Source organism: Salmo salar, chromosome 01 (assembly GCF_965601325.2).
Source record: "Salmo salar chromosome 01, fSalSal1, whole genome shotgun sequence".
Taxonomy (NCBI): domain Eukaryota; kingdom Metazoa; phylum Chordata; class Actinopteri; order Salmoniformes; family Salmonidae; genus Salmo; species Salmo salar.
The window spans coordinates 33,792,393-33,806,499 of NC_138291.1; the positions used below are offsets into that span (position 1 = coordinate 33,792,393).

The following is a 14,107-nucleotide window of genomic DNA, read 5'->3' on the forward strand; positions in this document are numbered from 1 at the left end:
TCTACACAGGGACTGGGGCGCCTTGTTCTCACTCCCTCCTCTCCTGGAGCCCAGCTCCACCACAGTGATGTCATGGGTAGGAATGATGTTTATGTTTTCTACTGTAAGGAGTGTGTGTGAGGTGTGTGTGTGAGGAGTGTGTGTTGCAAGGGTTGGGAGGGGTGAAAGCAGCCCTCAGGGTGATGGAACTCAGAGAGAGGGAGTGCTAGGGTCTGCAATACTGCTCCTCAACCAATCACAAAGGTATATTAGATAGATGGATACAGTGTAGATACAGTACGAGTCAAAAGTTTGGACACACCTACTCATTCTAGGGTTTTTCTCTATTTTTATTATTTTCTACATTGTAGAGTAATAGTGAAGACATCAAAACTATGAAATAACATATGTAGTAACCAAAAAAGTGTTAAACAAATTAAAATATATTTTAGATTTTAGATTCTTCAAAGTAGCCACCCTTTGCCTCGAAGACAGCTTTGCACACTCTTGGCATTCTCTCAACCAGCTTCACCTGAAATGCTTTTCCAACAGTCTTGAAGGAGTTCCCACATATGCTGAGCACTTGTTGGCTGCTTTTCCTTCACTCTGCGGTCCAACTCATCCCAAATCATCTCAATTGGGTTAAGGTCGGGTGATTGTGGAGGCCAGGTCATCTGATGCAGCACTCCATCACTCTCCTTCTTGGTCAAATAGCCCTTACACAGCCTGGAGGTGTGTTGGGTCATTGTCCTGTTGAAAAACAAATGATAGTCCCACTAAGCGCATACCAGATAGGATGGCATATCGCTACAGAATGCTGTGTGCTGTCAGAATGCTGTGAACTCTGTGAAGCATTTATTTGGCCTACAATTTCTGGTAATGCCAATGAACTTATCCTCTGCAGCAGAGGTAACTCTGGGTCTTCTTTTCCTGTGGCGGTCCTCATGAGAGCTAGTTTTATCATAGCGCTTGATGGTTTTTGCGACTGCACTTGAAGAAACTTTCAAAGTTCTTGAAATTTTCAAGATTGACTGACCTTCATGTCTTAAAGTAATGATGGACTGTCGTTTCTCTTTGCTTATTTGAGCTGTTCTTGCCATAATATGGACTTGGTCTTTTACCAAATAGGGCTATCTTCTGTATACCACCCCTACCTTATCACAACACAACTGATTGGCTCAAACACATTAAGAAGGAAAGAAATTCCACAAATTAACTTTTAACAAGGTATACCTGTTAATTGAAATGCATCGCAGGTGACTACCTCATGAAGCTGGTTGAGAGAATGCCAAGAGTGTGCAAAGCTTTCATCAAGGGTGGCTACTTTGAATAATCTCATATATATTTTGTTTTGTTAAACACTTTTTTGGTTGCTACATGATTCCATATGTGCTATTTCACAATCTTGATGTCTTCACTATTATACTACAACGTAGAAAATAGTAAAAATAAAGAAAACCCTTGAATGAGTAGGTGTGACCAAACTTTTGACAGGCACTGTAGATAGATTCATAGGTAGATAACAACCATCTGACACGTCCACATAGCCTCTTACGTCCAACTGAAGATGTGGCATCTGTCTGGTCTCTGTGGTGTGGGAGTGGTGTCCAAAACACCTATTTACAACATCTTACAGAATTGAGCAATAACTACTCTCTGTTTTTCCACTTATTGAGCAATCCTTTCCTGCAGTTTGAGAGGTGAGTTGAGCCTTTGTAACCTTGACTCAGTTTCATGCTGAATGTTTTGTTTCTTTCATCGTCTCCGCTTCTCAAATTCCCAGTCTCTCCTCAGAGACACACAGCTGCCCAAATTCCCAGTCTCTCCTCAGAGACACACAGCTGCCCAAATTCCCAGACAAGCCGGCAGGAAATACCTGATGGTCCTCTTTAACCCCCTGGATTCTCTCTCTCTCACCCTCTCTGTTTCTCTCTCTCTCTCTCTCTCTCTCTCTCTCGCACACACACACACACACACACACACACACACACACACACACACACACACACACACACACACACACACACACACACACACACACATTCCACATGGAACTACTGAAGAGGAAATATGACTCATTAGTTTGTCAGAGTGGGGTACCGTAGAGACGGTACCGCTACTATATCCCTGCCTCCACCTTGTCCTGTTCCAGTTGGCTCAGGGTAAGAGCAGCAAACTGCTACCATACTACATACAGGTTCAAATTTACTAGCAATAATAAAGCCCCAGTAAATCACATTGCAGAGGTACAGAAAAAAGTATGTCCCAGAAGAGTCCCAAGAATCACAGTCAAAATGTCAATTCTTTCAACGAACGCTCTCCACATGTTGAACTAGATGCTTGCATGGTTCGAGATATTGAAAACCCAACACAGAACTACACAAACTATTGGAAATTGGTCCAGAGGAAGCTTTGAAGGCCAGAGAAACAGTTCTACTTCTATGACTGCCAACATAATCTACTGTATATCTAGGACTATCAGTGCTTGTGCTTAGGGAATTTTATACTGATCTCCAAATGACTCAAATTCATGGCGCAATTAAACTGACCTTACCCCTAATACTGCAGAATGGTGGATTCATGCCAGTGGTTGATGTTATGATCAAGTCAACAGGACTACAAAGAGTGTAGTGTTTGCTGAAAATCAGGGAAGCAATGGCTGGTGCAGTACTCTCTGCAACAAGAAAATAGGTGATAGGTAGCGAGAGGGTGTATAATCTCTTATTCAGAAATCATGGATCACCATTGTCATAGCCACATCCAACTGTCCCAATAATGTCCAAATAGTCTTCAATGATTTCCTTCGCTAGTTTATTTTCCTCGTGACCAGTCATGAAAGGAGAAAAGGAGGAGAACCTTTTTAAAACTACTGAGACCTGTTCTACCTGTCTTTGGTGTATAAAAGAGAAACTCTGCCAGGACAAGAGTTAGAGGTCTCTAAAGAAACTGGATGACTCACACTCAACCAAGCAGAAAACTGGACACACACACACAGCACACTCAGGGTCTGATTAATGCAGGGGCTTACCAGGGCTGAAGCCCCTGGGCCCAGGCCCGTGGGGGGCCCAAGAGGCAGCAGCACAGAAGAAGAAAAAATCTAAAAAGTCTCAAAAGAATAAATAAGGAAATAAATACAGTGTATATATATATATATATATATATATATATATATATATATATATATATATATATATATATATATATATATTTACTGCAACTGCCAACCACAATGACTGTGGACAGCCAGCTGCTGCCTGCTGCTATGCTAATTGTCAAATGGGGGAGGAGAGGAGGTAGGGGGCCCACATGGATAAGTGGGGGGCCCTGCCTTGATTGGGTAACTGATTCATAAAAAATTAAGATAAACTGCATAACAAATAAATGTGACTGGTCAATTGTGTCATTCAGGGGCTGGGCCCCCCAAAAATACATATACAAATAACATACTTTTTTGCCAACCACAGGAACGTTCTCAATGTTCAAAATACACCAGAGAGCATAATTTACCCACAGATGATCAATAGTTTATAAAAAATTATTTCTGTGGATCACAGGAGGTTGGTGGCACCTTCATTTGGGAGAATGGGCTGATGGTAATGACTGGAGCGGAACCAGTGGAATGGTATCAAATACATCAAAGACATGGTTTCCAGGCGTTTGATGCCATTCCATTTGCTCCGTTCCAGACATTATTATGAGCAGTGGATGAAGTTTTATCACAAGCACATACCTGTAATTGCCAAAATAAAGGAAACACCAACATAAAGTGTCTTAAAAGGGTGTTAGGCCACCACAAGCTGCTAGAACAGCTTCAATGTGCCTCGGCATAGATTCTACAAGTGGACCTAAACAATACCAGGAAAATGCACCTCACACCATAACCTATACTTTGTATCCCTCATTTACTCAAGTGTTTCATTTATTTTGGCAGTTAACGGTATACAGTTGAAGTCAGAAGTTTACATACACATAGGTTGGAATCATTAAACTCGTTTTTCAACCACTCCACAAATGTCTTGTTAACAAACTATAGTTTTGGCAAGTCGGTTAAGACATCTTTTCTGTGCATGACACAAGTCATTTTTCCAACAATTGTTTACAGACAGATTATTTCACTTATAACTCACTGTATCACAATTCCAGTGGGTCAGAAGTTTACATACACTAAGTTGACTGTGCCTTTAAACAGCTTGGAAAATTCCAGAAAATGATGTCATGGCTTTAGAAGCTTCTGATAGGCTAATTGACATCATTTGAGTCAATTGGAGGTGTACCTGTGGATGTATTTCAAGGCCTACCTTCAAACTCAGTGCCTCTTTCCTTGACATCATGGGAAAATCAAAAGAAATCAGCCAAGACCTCAGAAAAAAATGGTAGACCTCCACAAGTCTGGTTCATCCCTGGGAACAATTTCCAAACGCCTGAAGGTACCACGTTCATCTGTACAAACAATAGTACGCAAGTATAAACACCATGGGACCACGCAGCCGTCATACCGCTCAGGAAGGAGACGCGTTCTGTCTCCTAGAGATGAACGTACTTTGGTGCGACAAGTGAAGATGCTGGAGGAAACAGGTACAAAAGTATCAATATCCACAGTAAAACGAGTCCTATATCGAGATAATCTGAAAGACCGCTCAGCAAGGAAGAAGCCACTGCTCCAAATCCACCATAAAAAAGCCAGACTACAGTTTGCAACTGCACATTTTAGGTAGAAATGTCCTCTGGTCTGATGGAACAAAAATTTAACTTTTTGTCCATAATGATCATCATTATGTTTGGAGGAAAAAGGGGGAGGCTTGCAAGCCGAAGAACAGCATCCCAACTGTGAAGCACGGGGTGGCAGCATCATGTTGTGGGGGTGCTTTGCTGCAGGAGGGACTGGTGCACCTCACAAAATAGATAGCATCATGAGGGAGGAAAATTATGTGGATATACTGAAGCAACATCTCAAGACATCAGTCAGGAAGTTAAAGCTTGGTTGCAAATGGGTCTTCCAAGTGGACAATGACCCCAAGCATACTTCCAAAGTTGTGGCAAAATGGCTTAAGGACAACAAAGTCAAGGTATTGGAGTGGCCATCACAAACCCCTGACCTCAATCCCATAGAAAATTTGTGGGCAGAACTGAAAAAGCGTGTGCGAGCAAGGAGGCCTACAAACCTGACTCAGTTACACCAGCTCTGTCAGGAGGATTGGTACAAAATTCTCCCAACTTATTGTGGGAAGCTTGTGGAAGGCTACCTGAAATGTTTGACCCAAGTTAAACAATTTAAAGGCAATGCTACCAAATGCTAATTGATTGTATGTAAACTTCTGACCCACTGGGAATGTGATGAAAGAAATAAAAGCTGAAATAAATCATTCTCTCTACTATTATTCTGACATTTCACATTCTTAAAACAAAGTGGTGATCCTAACTGACCTAAGACAGGTATTTTTTACTAGGATTAAATGTCAGGAATTGTGAAAAACTGAGTTTAAATGTATTTGGCTAAGGTGTATGTAAACTTCCGACTTCAACTGTACCTACAGTCGGGAGTCCGCAGTTTGGGCAGCATATGCATGCAAAATATACAGCTTGTTGCATTGTGGCCATAGACATATTATCCATAGAAGGATTTTGGAGCCCCTTACCCTTGCAATTTGACTGTTAAACTCATTGGTAAACTAGCAATGGGTGCCAGTCCTGACTTGAATGGGAACTGCCATCTATGGATTATATTTCTATGGTTGGTTGCGGCTGTAGGTTTGCTTTTTGCAGATTTCAAAACACAATCGCGTAAAAAAAATTATGTTTGGAAAGCAAATGCCTACTGCTGTCTGTAGAACAAATATAAAAACATTTCGGGGCCCCCTGAGTGTCGCAGCAGTTTAAGGCACTGTATCGCAGTGCTTGAGGCGTCACTACAGACCTGGGTTCAATCTCAGGCTGTGTCACAACCAGCCGTGACCGGGAGTCGCATAGGGCGGCGAACAATTGTTCCAGCGTCGTCTGGGTTAGGGGAGGGTTTGGCTGGGGGTAGCTTTACTTGGCTCATCGCGCTCTAGCGACTCCTTGCGGCGGTCCGGGCGCCTGCAGGCTGACTTCAGTCATCAGTTGAACGGTGTTTCCTCCGGCACATTGGTGTAGATTTGGTAGGTCATATTTCGGAGGACGCATGACTTTACCTTTGCTTCTCCTGAGCCCGTTGGGGAGTTGCAGCGATGAAACAAGATCGTAATTGGGGAGAAAAAGGGGGTAAAATACAAAAAAAAAGAGAAACGTTTTTTTCTCAACAACTTGCACATTTTTGTGAACAGCAGCAGTGTTCTTCAAAGTAGCTCATCTTGAGATAAGCGATTGCCACAACAAGCACATCGTTCATCACCATGAGTAGCCTATGGCTTCATCTTCATCATTAGTAGCTTACTGTAGCCTATAATATATATATTTCCTCCTAATATTGTACAATCTGAGTGTCATTTCATTGGCCTGGGCTATTGTTGGTTTGAAGTCAAGACCAGTTTAATCTCAGTTTGTCAGTGTCAGAGTAGCCACTCATTTCAGTCATTTGTGTGGTATTAAAAAAGATTCAGCTAATGTCTTCCATCATGTAAATGAGGTGGAATTGCATGAAATGCATTTTTAAAAGGCAGATTTATTTTCAGACCGTGCCCCCAAAAAAATCCCATGGGTGGAAATCCTTAAAACGCCTCTGCTCAACTGTAGCTTATACCACATCGCAAATGTTATTATGGGTTTATTATAAAGGGGCTTTTTCTTCATTAGTTAATTTACCACTCATCGAATTGCATCTTGGTGCATGGAGTTGTTTACAGAAAATTATGGTCTTGGGGGGGGGGGGGGGGGGGGCGCTATAAAAAAACAAAGCCCTGGGGCCTATGATTTGTTAAACTGGCCCTGGGCACACTGTGGGAATTCCTATGGAACAGCACACTGTTGGCATGGCTATGGGAATGAACACACTAGCAGGTAGGGTGGCAACAGCTGGCATTTGGGGAGAGCAGGCATGTGGTGTGTACATTGACAACATTTATTTAGCCTAATAGCCTACCAGTCAGTTAGTGCAGAACTTTATGCAGTTAATCAAGGAAATATACATACTGTACGTTCCAAGCAATAATTCCAGGCAATTAAATGAAGTGTTGCAAATATTGGCTTCATGAAAGTTTATAGCCAACAATTGAAAAACAACTTTGGTTGGCCTACCAAAAGAGAGATTGGATGCATTATCATGGATGCATAGGCCTATTCAAGGCCAATATTTAAGATTTGATATCAAGCAAAGTAAGAAAATATAGAAGGACAACAACTATAAATCCTTCTCATTCGAAGGAAAACAACTATAAATCATGGCAAACATACTTGTTATTTTGGAGGAGTGTTTTTGAGAGTCAAATAAAATCCAGATTGCATTTACGTAGCGCCTCATCCACGTGACTGGCGGTCTGGAAAAGTTGCTGTGAGAACCTGCTACTGCTTTCCGTCGAGACAGCAGTTGTGGCGCGCTAGTAGTCCAGCTCTGTGGGAGTTTGAGGCGCTCTGTCTTTCTTTGAAATACGACTGTTGAACGAAATTAGGCTACTTCTATGTCAAAAACGACATGCTACCTTTTACTTTGATTAGATAACAGGAACGACTTTGCAAGTGAAAGTTCATGGACTCACGGTGATATCCTTTGAGGCTTTGACGCTTGAACCACACGAGAAACAGTCGCCTGACAAGAAGTGAGTTACTTTTATATTTACTGTTCTGTTTACTCTCGGTTTTTCATATTATGCAAATGTTATATACACATAATAGCAAGTTCAAATTGTGTGATAAGTTAGTTATCTACGTTTGTACTGGACTTTCGTTCAACTATTAAAATTAGAGCGCAAAGTCATGTTTGTGTCTCTGTCTCCACGGTGCCTGTAACAAGATTCAGCTAAATATCTCCTAGAGGTTGCAACTGTTAGAGGCTATACATTAGTTTACGACCTATTTTACACGTCAAAAACATTCATTCAATGGATTATTCAGGATTTGAAGACTTACATCTTGTAAAATGCGTGCAAAACAAATAATTGAAGTATTTTGGGCTGAAGTCTGACACCAAGTTAATTTCAGTGCTACCACTGTCAAAGTAAAGTTTGTTCAAATTGTACAGAACATTCGACTGTTGCAAAATATGGCTTTCAAAGGCATGCCACTCAGAGTACACAGCAACCACGCCGCCTAATTTTGAAGTCTGATTTTCCCATGCTCATAATTTTCAAACTGAGACTATGGTGTTTTGAGCACTAGCTAAAAGACATTGTTCAAACTTCAAATAGCCCCCGATCTGATTTCAGGGAGGCTTTTGTCACAAGCTTCATAGAATGGCAAATATTTCGTTTATGCTCCTAATAATAATGCATCCTGCTAGTTTCATATAAGGATGCTTTATTGCAAGAGCTATATTTCCATAACCCGAAGCTCATTATTATGTGCTCATCTGTATATGAAGACATTGACTGTGGGTTGAACTTAATATAAAATGTCAGTCAGTCTCAGGGGAGAACGACTGACCCCTCATTGAAGCCACGACGTTCAAGGCCGACCACGGTACTGCAGGCGTTCTTTGCAGAAAACCGGATCTCCCATTTATAAGGAATGGGGAAAATGGCAATTTTATATTACACCTGATGTATGTCCTTGAACCGATTATTCTAAAATCGCACACAGAATAAGTTATAAGGATCATTTAGTAGCTATTGGCAGCCTGCAGTACCCCGGTCGGCATTCAACTTGAGATACTCAATGAGAGGGGGGGGCAGCACTGAGCTAGCCTGCAACGTCACTACCTGGAGTAGCTCAAGCTGCTCATGTTTTGTCTACATAAATCTCCCACATGAAACGACATTTAAGACTTCCTTGGCTTCAAATGCACTATTTAGTGTTCTCATAGGAACGAATTGTCGTTCGACAGGTCGACAGCTTTTTCCATTCATAAATAGTCATTGGTCAGGCTATTGAGAAAGTCATTAATATACGTGGGATTTGATTTGTTTGAATACCACACCCAGCAATAAGGAAAAGTCACATGAGTATCATTGATCATAAGTTTGTTTGACTTTTCTGGTTTATACAAACCCAGGATGTCCTGTTAATATTAAACTCTTGTTGAAAGCAGTAACCTAATGGAAGGTGGTTTTCCATGAGAAAAAAATAAATATTTACCAGGCTAATGGCCAGATACTATTGTGTATGTTTAACAATGCAATGCTCAGACAGCTGATTTGAAAAGGGGGTAGTACTTCTGCTCCCTCACACACCTGCACACACAGAGAGAGAGAACATTTTCCACATTTTCACTTTAATAAATACAATCGAGTACCACATGATCCTATGGAACATTACAAGAAGGAGAATGTAAAAGACAGCCTAAAACATGGCTTGCTGAATCTATGGAACACATGTTCTGAAGTGCTGTGTTTTGAAGCACTTGTGGAAACCGTATCATTTTGCAGGGCTATTGGCCCTACTCCCAAACCATATCAAAGCAATTCATTGGTTATTAGTTCATGCAGATGTGCATGTTGCTGTAACCTTGCTAACCTACAATATTACTCTGTCATAACTTAGTGGCTATCACATTGGACTTGAGTAATATCAAAAACCTCTTAATTTTATGTCATTACAAAGCAATTAGGCTAGCCCAAAATTATTATGTTACAAGTCTAACGACATGTTAGTTTTGTTATAGGGGGTAATTACAGTAGCCTTCAGGGTTACTCAGATGGCATGAGTGGAAGGTAAGGTAAGGTGTGACCCCCACTAAAATCAGGCTGTTACTAATCATTTTCCTCTGAACATTATTTTCCCCAGTTCCATAGTGTTTAGGCAAGCTACAATGCTCAGCTTGAGTTTGTATTGGAGCCAAAGGGTGGAAAAAGCCATTTGCAAAGTGCAATACATTCAGGCTGGGTGGTAATTGCTCATTGCAGATAAATCCTATCTCTGTATTGCCAAGTCTCTGACAGGTTGGGGCCATGTAGGGCTGCTGCTTCCACCTTATTCATCTCATCTCTTGCTCTCCTTAATACTACTCCTTATCTCCTAGCTGTTGACCAACCCAATTAACTCCAAATCCAAACCACACTCCCATGAAGTACTTCATTGCAACATTTAGGCTACTCGAATACACCATGAAAGATAAGCTATTGGAAATTATTAGACTATCTAACCTATTACACATGGTGTGATGATTTTGACTGGGTTTTCTCTCAATGTCCACTGCCATGCTTGCTGGAAGGGAAAGTGAGACACTCCTTTTTTGTGCAATGAGAAGATAGCTGAACTAACGAGGCCAGTTTCCTGTCTTCAGTGGCTCATATAATGGAGAGTGGAACAAAAACAATCCTTGCTAGTTTCCGATGAAGCTTCAACATGGGAACACACTGTCCCATCCCACCACTTGGCTGGAGGATGCACACATGACATGACATCACTAGGCAAGTGTGTATGGGCAAACAACCTTAACACACTTTATACAAATTACAAAGCATATTCATGCAAAACCAACACAGCTAAGGGAATGTTAAGTGAAACTTAAGTAACAGATTTCCAATTTGTCATACTTCAGCTAGTTTGGATCTTTGTTTGTTTTACAGGTAAGGAGGATCTATTGACACTATGTAACTTTGCTTGTAATGCTTGCAGTGCGTTTGGAAAGTATTCAGACCCCTTCCCTTTTCCCACATTATGTTGCGTTACTGCCTTATTCTAAAATGGATTAAATTAATTTCTTTCCTCATTAACCTACTCACAATACCCCATAATGACAAAGCGAAAACAGGTTTTTAGAAATTTTTGCTAATTGAAAACATATCTTATTTACGTAAGTATTCAGACCCTTTGCTATGAGACTTGAAATTGAGCTCAGGGGCATCCTGTTTCCATTGATCATCCTTGAGATGTTTTTACAATGTGATTGGAGTCCACCTGTGGTAAATTCAATTGATTGGACATGATTTGGAAAGGCACACACCTGTCAATATAAGGTCCCACAGTTGACTGTGCATGTCAGAGCAAAAAACAAGCCATGAGGTGGCCATCGAGCTCCGAGACAGGATTGTGTTGAGGCACAGATCTATGGACGGGTACCAAAACATTTCTGCAGTATTGAAGGTCCCCAAGAACACAGTGGCCTCCATCTTAAATGGAAGAAGTTTGGAACCACCAAGACTCTTCCTAGAGCTGGCTGCCCGGCCAAACTGAGCAATTGCGGTTGAAGGGCCTTGGTCAGTGAGGTGACCAAAAACCTGATGGTCATTCTGACAGATCTCCAGAGTTCCTCTACTGAGATGGTTGTCCTTCTTGAAGGTTCTCCCATCTCTACAGCGTTCCACCAATCAGGCCTTCATGGTAGAGTAGCCAGACGGAAACCACATTCAATTGTTTTGACATGATTTAGAAATAAACACCTGTCAATATAAGGTCCCACAGTTGACAGTGCATGTCAGAGCAGAAACTATTCCGTGAAGTCCAAGGAACTGTGCGTAGATCTCAGAGATATAATTGTGATGAGGCATATATCTGGGGAAATGTATAAAACATTTTTAGTGTTGAAAGTTTCCATGAAAACAGTGGTCTATCATTGGAAAATTGAGAAAATATGGAACTAACTGGACTCTGCCAAGAGCTTGGCTGACCAACTAAACTGAGCAACTAGGCAAGAAGGCCCTGTCAGGTAGGTGACCAACAACCCAATGACCACACTGACAGAACTAAAGAGTTCATTGGCTAAGATGGGAGAACCTGCCAGAAGGACAACAGCCTCTACAGCACTTCACCAATCTGTCCTTTATGGGAGAGGGGCCATATGGAAGCCATTCCTGAGAAAAAGGCTCATGAAAGCACGCCTGGAATTTGCAAAAAGGCACGTGAAAGAATCTGTGGTCTGATGAGACAAATGTAACTATTTGGCCTGAGTGCAAAGTGTAATATCTGGAGGAAACCAGGCACAGCTCATCACCCGTCAGCATCACCAGCATCATGCTATGCTATGGGGATGCTTTTCAGCAGCATGGACTGTGAGACTGGTAAGGATAGAGGGAACAATGAATGGTGCCAAATACAGGCAAACGCTTAATGAGAACCTGCTAAAGAGTGTAAACAACCTTTGACTGGGGGTGCGATTTCCATTCCAACAAGACAATGACCCCAAGCATACAGCCAAAGCAACGCTGGAATGGCTTCAGAACAAGAATGTGAAAGTCCTTGATTGGCCTAGACTTCAATCCCATTGAAAATCTGTGGAAAGACTTGAAGATTGCTCTTCACCACCACTTCCCATCAAACTTAACAAAGCTTGAAAATCTGCAAGGAAGAATGAGAAAAAATTCCCCAAATCCAGATTTGTAAAGCTGATACAGACATATAAAACACGACTCAACTGTAATAGTCGCCAAAGGTGATTCTACAAACTATTACACATTTCTAAAAACATGTTTTCACTTTGTCATTATGGGTGTGTGTGTGTGTGTGTGTGAGAAAAAAACTATTTAATCCATTTTGAATTCAAGCTGTAACACAACAAAATGTGGAATAAGTCAAGGACTTTCTGAAGGCACTTCAATAGAACGGGCGTCCGCATTCAAGTCCATGATGGCATAATGGGTGGACTGGCAGCCATTGCGAGTGTACCCATTAGAGCAAAGCAGGAAGTGTACCCATCAATATGTGCTGTGATTTTTGTTGATTCAACTCCATTGACATTACGAAAAATCCATTGCATGAGCCAAATCGGTTAACATCATTTGAATTAACATTCTACATTGGCATGGAAATGATTGCATCATAATACCAAGCAGCTATTGCGAGTGTACCCGTAAGATAACTAGTCAAATTGCCAGGGTTAGAGGTTCAAAGTCCATTCTATTCATTGTTTGCTACAATACCTTGCTTGTTTCAGCAAGGGGCAAAAAATGTCAACCCGTTGTTGGGAGGCAATAATATGGGCTCTTGAGTTGTGCAGCGGTCTAAGGCATTGCATTGCAGTGCTTGAGGCATCACTACACAGGCTGTGTCACAACCGGCCGTGACTGGGAGTCCCATAGGGCGGCGCACATTTGGCCCAGCATCGTCCAGGTTAGGGGAGGGTTTGGCCAGGGAGGCATTACTTGGCTCATTGTGCTCTAGCGACTTCCGGTCGTCAGTTGAATGGTGTTTCCTCCGACACATTGGTGCAGCTGGCTTCCGGGTGTAAAGAAGTGTGGTTTGGCGTGTCATGTTTTGGAGGACACATGACTCGACCTTCATCTCTCCCGAGCTCGTTGGGGAGTTGCAGCGATGAGACAAGATTGCAATTGGATATCACGAAAAAAGGGGTACAAAATGTGTCCATATTATCTCAGAAACGGAGTCAACCGCACAAATGCTGTCTTCGTTAGCTGTTTGTTCAAAACGGTTCTCACTGTTATTTTCATGACGCTCTTCATCCATAACCGTCGATTATACGGTTATTGTGCCAGTCCTACTACACTGTGCCAGTATTTCCATACTGCTCATGTTAAGAGGAGTAGGCTTACTAAAAAATGCCCTGACCCAAACCATTCAATTAAGATTTGTACTGTTTCTCAACTCTAATTTGGCTAGTGTGTTCATAAATATGGGACTACATATGAAATAGTGATAGTTTTATGTGGAACTATGTCACTACTGTTTTCAGTGAATGTTTTCTTCTGCAATTTATTTCTCACCTTAGGCCTAGACCCTTCAATAAATATAGCATCAAGAATGTTGTCACCTCGTTTTTATAAACATTGTGCAGACAGTGACACCATTGTGCAGTCTCTCTGCTGTAAGTAATCCTCTGGAACAATTTTCACTCACCTGTTGTGGAACATTTCAACTTAATGTACACCTATCTTCTACATACTGCATCCATTTCAAGCACCGTGTTTTCCCTGCCATATGCTATGCAACTGTAAGATCTGTATTCCTTTAGAAATAAATAGTATTTTCCCTATATGAAGATTCTCATTCCTCCCCTGAAAGACAGCTGTTTCAGAGCGGGCTCCCTCTCATCATCCTTCCTGCATTCTACTCTGTTAGAGGCCCCCCCCCTCTACAAACTCACACTCGAGCAGAGCTGAAGAGT

General features: G+C 41.6%; 1 protein-coding gene across 2 annotated transcripts in view; it reads left to right on the forward strand.

Annotated features, from left to right (window-relative positions):
• The first annotated feature begins 7,431 nt into the window (after positions 1 to 7,431).
• The window catches only part of LOC106601569 (syntaxin-binding protein 6), a 122,726-nt gene continuing 116,050 nt past the window's right edge, over positions 7,432 to 14,107 (forward strand). For both annotated transcript variants that reach the window (XM_014193881.3, XM_014193887.3), the window contains exon 1: positions 7,432 to 7,709. The gene's annotated coding sequence lies outside the window, so the exon portion shown is untranslated. The remainder of the gene's footprint in view (positions 7,710 to 14,107) is intronic.